We start from the raw sequence: 6638 nt of genomic DNA on the forward strand, positions 1-6638 counted from the left end.
ACAGCTGGAAGCTTTTCTCATTTTATGTTCTTAAAATATTTGTTTCATGTATCATGTATTTCTGAGAAATAAGGAGTAAAAATGTGCTTTATTGATGTAACATATTCCTTATAAAGCTTAATTCAGTTTTAGGCTGTAAGCATTTTCAAGGATTTACTGTTAGACTTATTTTCAAATTTTAGTTGTGAATAATTTTCAGATTTTAAGTTTGTTCCTTGTATAGATATATTTGTGCTCGGGCATTGAATTATTTATGTTGCTAGTATCTTTGATTTATATAAGGCTTTGAAATTGTATACAGTTAGAATCAAATTTCAGTTTATAATACTAATGTATTAGTCATAAATGTGCTAAGGTTCTTTTTAAAGGAAAGGACATAATTTTATTGGTTGCAAAGCTTTATGAGCCTACATTGAAATTGTGTGGTTTTCACTAAAATGAATCATTTTCACAGATAAGAATACTTAGATTTCAGCATTTGAAGTTAAAACAGATCGAATTTATTTGCTCTTTGGGACTGAATTAGGTAAACATCAACCATAAATGAATATTTAAATACATGGTTGATGTTTACCTAATTCAGTCCCAGAGAAACATACTTAAGATATAAAACATGAATAGACATTAAAATAAAGTACCATTCCAATTTAGTAGATTTTGGCAATTTTAAATCCATCAGTATAGGCCAATAAACAGATGTATAGCTCCTTTTGTTTTAACTTGATGAATATATGACAGCCAAAGATTTTTGACTTCACTTAATAGAGTTTTTGAGACTGAAACCATAAAATTTCATGTGTCATGCCAACAAAAGTAAATAATTTCACAGTAAAAGTTCTGCTCACCTGAATGAAAATTTCCAAGTGAGCATATCTATTAGTATATTAGGTGGATGGTCTGTGGTCTGTTGTTGTCATCCACAATTTTCATAAATATCTTCTTCTCTGAAACTTCTGGTCAGAATTACACCAATATTTGGTCTGTAGCATCTGGCAAATTTGTTCAAAAGAGGGTGCTTGGCCTCTTTTAGGGGTTGTTGGAGCTAAAAATAGAACTTTTTATGGCTCCAGTAGTCTTGGTTTATTTTAACATTGTAAAGTGATCTCCCAAATTCATTTAATGGGTGCACTCAGCCCGTTTCAGAGGTTGCTAGAGCTAAAAATGGAAAAAAAAAATAAAAATACTTCCGCTCATGATCCATTTGATGTCTCTTCACACACCTTAATGTCTTGACACTTGACCTGTTTTTTGCTAAACACAGATGTTACCATTCATGATCCAGTGTTTCATACATATATTTAAGGATAAATTGTCAGTTTTAGAAGTTAAGATAAAGTTGATCTGCCATCCTATATGTGGAAGGAAATCCAATCTGAGGTTGAGCAAGTTCTACAGAGTTTTTGGACATATGAGGTTGTCATTACGAACTGTTTTATATAAACTTTGAGCTGTACCACAGAAACGCAAGTTTCATGTGTATATTTTTGACCCCCAAGACCACCCCTGTATCAGGAATGTTTATTCTACTCAGGTTTAGACAATTTTCCAACTTCAAAATAATTTCTTTATGATAGTAAGCCATTTCATTAAAAAGAATCTTTATTCTGTTCTTTGATTTTAGCATTTTGCAGCACTCATTCTATTCAGTTGATCACGTAGTGGTTTACTTTCAATGTTTTGTAGATACTTTTAACAGTTGAAATACTGTCTTTATGCAGTGTTGGAAAGATGTGAAAGTTTTAAAAGGCTAAAATATATTGTCAGATCAGCACAACCACAACAGGTGGTAGTAATCCTGTAAATATGTGTCCAGCCACTTGTAGTGAGGGTTAATTTTTATACGCTTGTCTCTGAAAGAGCGGGGCGTATTATGTGAACACCCGTGGCAGGTGGGCATTCAGCATCCAAAAGCATGTCATCTCTCTAAGTCGAACAGTTTTCATACAATCTTTACCAAACTTGGTGACAATGTCTTTGGGCATAATATCTCGGCCAAGTTCGATAACCACCCAAATCGCCCCAGGCTCTCTTGGATTTTGGCCCGTGAATTTATGTAAGTGAATATTTAGACTGGCTTATTTTGTGACAGTCTGGCACTCTTGTTTTTTTTAAGATGAAGTTGGAACAGAAATCTATGAATGAAAACATGAGTATTGTCTGGTCAGTATGTTAAATTTTCTGAGCTGTCAAGCCTTTTTATATTCAATTATTATGCAGTGCATGTGCATAGACCTGGTCTGTTGCACAAACAGGCTATAGATGATGGATAGATTTATAGGTGGTGTAATATAGCAAGCTGTGGGTGTAACAAATGATTAGATAGGAATGAAAGTAAATGCTTTCTGCTTCAAGTGTCAGGGTAGATGAAAAATCTTTAAAACAAGTATTTTTCTGTGAGAAAGTTGCTTGATAAGTTGAATGGTTTCTAGAGAATATTAATTGAAGCTCAGTTTTAGCAGTGTCTCATCTATGCATATACTCTTGTCTGTATATAAATATACATTTGTCATACATGCCAGGTTTTGTTTTCTGATAAAAAGATGGTGCATTACCATTTTCACAAGTTTTTTCATGCTAGATGACACATTTTAGTGTCCTCTTAAAATTGTATGGACATGTTTGTTGTACTGTCTTGAAATAAATCTGTATTTCTAGGAATTTTTCTCCAATAGAGTAACTGTTTTATTAGGACTGTATTTTTGCCTTACTTGTGTATTAATTATACCCCCCGACAACAAAGTTGTAAGGGGGGGTATACTGGTTTTAGGTTGTCTGTCTGTCTGGCCGTCTGGCCGTCTGTCCGTAGACGCAATCTTGTGCGCACCATCTCTCCTTATCCCCTTGACAGAATTTAATGAAACTTCACACAAGTGATCAGTACCAACAGTAGTTGTGCATGGGGCATGTTAGGTTCTTTAAGAAAAAAAATTTGCAGAGTTATGGGACTTTGTTTTTTTGTTACTATACTATATACATAGACACAATCTTGTGCGCACCATCTCTCCTCATCCCCTTGACACAATTTAATGAAACTTCACACAAGTGATCAGTACCAACAGTAGTTGTGCGTGGGGCATGTTAGGTTCTTTTAGAAAAAAAATTTGCAGAGTTATGGGACTTTGTTTTTTTGTTACTATACTATATACATAGACACAATTTTGTGCGCACCATCTCTCCTCATCCCCTTGACACAATTTAATGAAACTTCACACAACTGATCAGTAACAACAGTAGTTGTGCATGGGGCATGTTAGGTTCTTTCCGAAAAAAAATTTGCAGAGTTATGGGACTTTGTTTTTTTGTTACTCTACTATATACATAGACACAATCTTGTGCGCACCATCTCTCCTCATCCCCTTGACAGAATTTAATGAAACTTCACACAACTGATCAGTAACAACAGTAGTTGTGCATGGGGCATGTTAGGTTCTTTCAGAAAAAAAATTTGCAGAGTTATGGGACTTTGTTTTTTTGTTACTATACTATATACATAGACACAATCTTGTGCGCACCATCTCTCCTCATCCCCTTGACACAATTTAATGAAACTTCACACAACTGATCAGTAACAACAGTAGTTGTGCATGGGCATGTTAGGTTCTTTCAGCGACAAAAATTGCAGAGTTATGGGACTTTGTTTCTTGTTAACATACTATGTACATACAGTCTGCATATGCAATCTTGTGCGTGCCTAATCTACCAAACCCTTGCACACAATTTAATGAAACTTCACACAAGTGATCAGTACCAATCCTAGTTGTGCATGGTGCATGTTACATTCTTTTAGATAAATATTCTGCATAGTTATGGGACTTTGTTTCTTGTTACTATACTGTATACATACAGTCTATATACATACAGTCCACATAATTATGGAGTCTTGTGTGTGTCAAATTGCAATGTACTGTGTCAGTGCATGCGGGGGGTACATTCATCACCTTTAGTGATAGCTCTAGTTATATTTGTTAATAGATGTTATGTATATATGGTTTAAAGTGTTAGATGATATAACACATTTCATGCGTATATAATTGTCTATGAATATTGTACATACTTTTTTTCAGCTTTTAGATGTTATTAATTATTTGATGTATATAATTGCCCTTTGTTATTTTCCCTTTCTTGTTATTTTTTCTTTTCTATCTTTTTCTTTCTTTTTTGTGCTTTTTCCACTGATTTTAATCTACTGTTCTGATTAACCTTTGGTAGGAAGCTATAATACATTGTTTCCAGTTAGAAGTTGTCAGATAGTTACATGTAATTTCTTTATTTGTTTGTTTTCCTGGACAGGATCATTGTTCATAGATAAAGTGTTGAATAAATCCAAGGATATATTATCCTTCAAGATTAAATATTGATTTTGATATTGTGTTGATCAGAATGATTTGTGCAAACTGATCTTGAATGAGGGACTTTTTACATATATATTTTAAAATAATAGTAAAAACTCATTGTTATGTTCATGACCATGATGCCCAATGGTTCATGTAAAATGCAGTGGATAGATATTTACCAGTGTCTGAGTCATATCTTTATACAGACCTGTTAGAGAATTTATGTTAAAGGATTGACTTATGACTTCAACAGGTGATTTTTATTGTAACTTAAATATGCTTTTGATTTCTTTTCATCAAATACTGGTCTTGATTATTTACCTCATCTAACCTAAAGGTTTGTGATGAATTGTTAGTATAGGTGTCATGGTCCAGTAGCCTTCATCCACAGTCAGTACCGCCTTTTTATCTGTTTCTCGTCTGAAACTACTAACCCCTACTGGTCAGAGTTACACAAATCTTTTATCTGTAGCATCCTGGCATGGACCTATCCCAGGTTTGTTGAGCTGGTTTAGCTTGACCATGTTTATGCAAGAGCTGAAATAGGAAACCTTTAATAAGTTCTTTCCATGAACAACTTGATTTATCTTCACCACACTTGAGTTGCAGAAATACTGGGTGACCATTTCTAAAGTTTGTTGAAATTGTCTTGCTTGACTGCATTTGGGGGTCAGCATGGCTAAAAACATGAAAAAAAAATGAAAAAACATCTGAAAGATTTTTTCTACATGAACCACTTGATGGATCTTCACCAATCTTGGCCTGTAGCCTCCTTGGATGAATCTCAGATAGATTTGCTCTACTGGATTTAGGGCAGTATGAGCTAGAAATATAAATGCCTTTAAACATCTTCTCGATGAGCCACTTAATTGATTTTCACAAAATTTCGCCTAGAGCATCCTATTATAAACCTTTCTCAGATATGTTCAGATGGGGGGCCTCCGTGGCCGAGTGGTTGAGGTCGCTGACTTCAAATCACCTGCCCCTCATCGATGTGGATTCGAGCCTCACTCGGGGCGTTGAATTCTTCATGTGAGGAAGCCATCCAGCTGGCTTATGGAAGGTCAGTGGTTCTACCCAGGTGCCCGCTTGTGATGAAATAATGCACGGAGGGGCAACTGGGGTCTTCCTCCACCATTAAAGCTGGAAAGTCGCCATATGACCTATTGTGTTGGTGCGACATTAAATCCAACAAAAAAAAAAAAAAAATGTTCAGATGGACTTGCTTTAGTTAGGGAAGTTAGAGCTAAAAATAGAAAAAAAAAGTATGGATTTTCAACAAACTTGCTCTGTAGAGTCCTTAAATGGACCTTTCTAAAGTTGGTACCAGTATGTCTGCTTGACTGCCCTAGAGCTTAATATACTTCCTCTTGTGAACCACTTGATGGATTTCACAGATGTTAAGTCAGGTGAGTGATCTGAAACTCTTGTTTTAAAATTTCCCTTCCTTACAATGCAGTAATGTTTATAGGCATGTTTGTAGCTCAGGACACTGTGATGACTTTGCATTATTTTGCAGACCTGACGAGAAATACCATCTTTTGTCATTAGACACTTGACAGTCATCATACATTTTCATTCGCAGACCTTTCAGACTTCACACATATTTTCAGCATCATAAGATTACCTCAACATACAAGGTACATAGATCTTAGGTTTATTTTGTTAGAATTTTGTCTCCCTCTTAAGTTATTAATCTGGTTAAAGTTGTGCATGTTAACAGGGTTTTTCAAAAACTACTAGGTTTACTTCACACATATTTGGCATCTTGGGAGATGACCCCACAGGACAAGTTACATTACTCCAGCTTTTATTTGTAAAATTCAAGCCCCTTTTTCTACTTAGAAATTTTGAAAGTTCTGCCTTAATTTTTAATGTCAGTGAGATTATTAGGATTTGCTTGTGTAATCTTAATACAGTAAAGACTGTCTGCAGTGACCAACCTTTAGAGAATTTCAAAAAAGGTTGTAGACAGGGAGTCTCTATACACAATAAGGCAAATAAGACATGCTCTAGTTAGCATTTGATTAAGGACCTTTACTTTACACACTCTGATAAAACATGGAATATTTTTAAATGACCTTTCAGTCTGCTTCACTTAATTGTCATCAATAAGAGGTGACACAGTTATCAAGATCAAGAATCAAACTCCATGATTTGTATTGGAGAATTTTTCTACCTTTGAAACGGGGATTCAAAAAGTCGGGGCTAAGAAATTTGCTGTACGCATCAGACAGGGTTCACCAGAAACAAGCCAATTTTAGTGCAAAATAGATTGGGGGGAAATAAAAAGGTCGTAGATAA

Source organism: Mercenaria mercenaria, chromosome 8 (genome assembly GCF_021730395.1).
Source record: "Mercenaria mercenaria strain notata chromosome 8, MADL_Memer_1, whole genome shotgun sequence".
NCBI classification, from domain to species: Eukaryota; Metazoa; Mollusca; class Bivalvia; order Venerida; family Veneridae; genus Mercenaria; species Mercenaria mercenaria.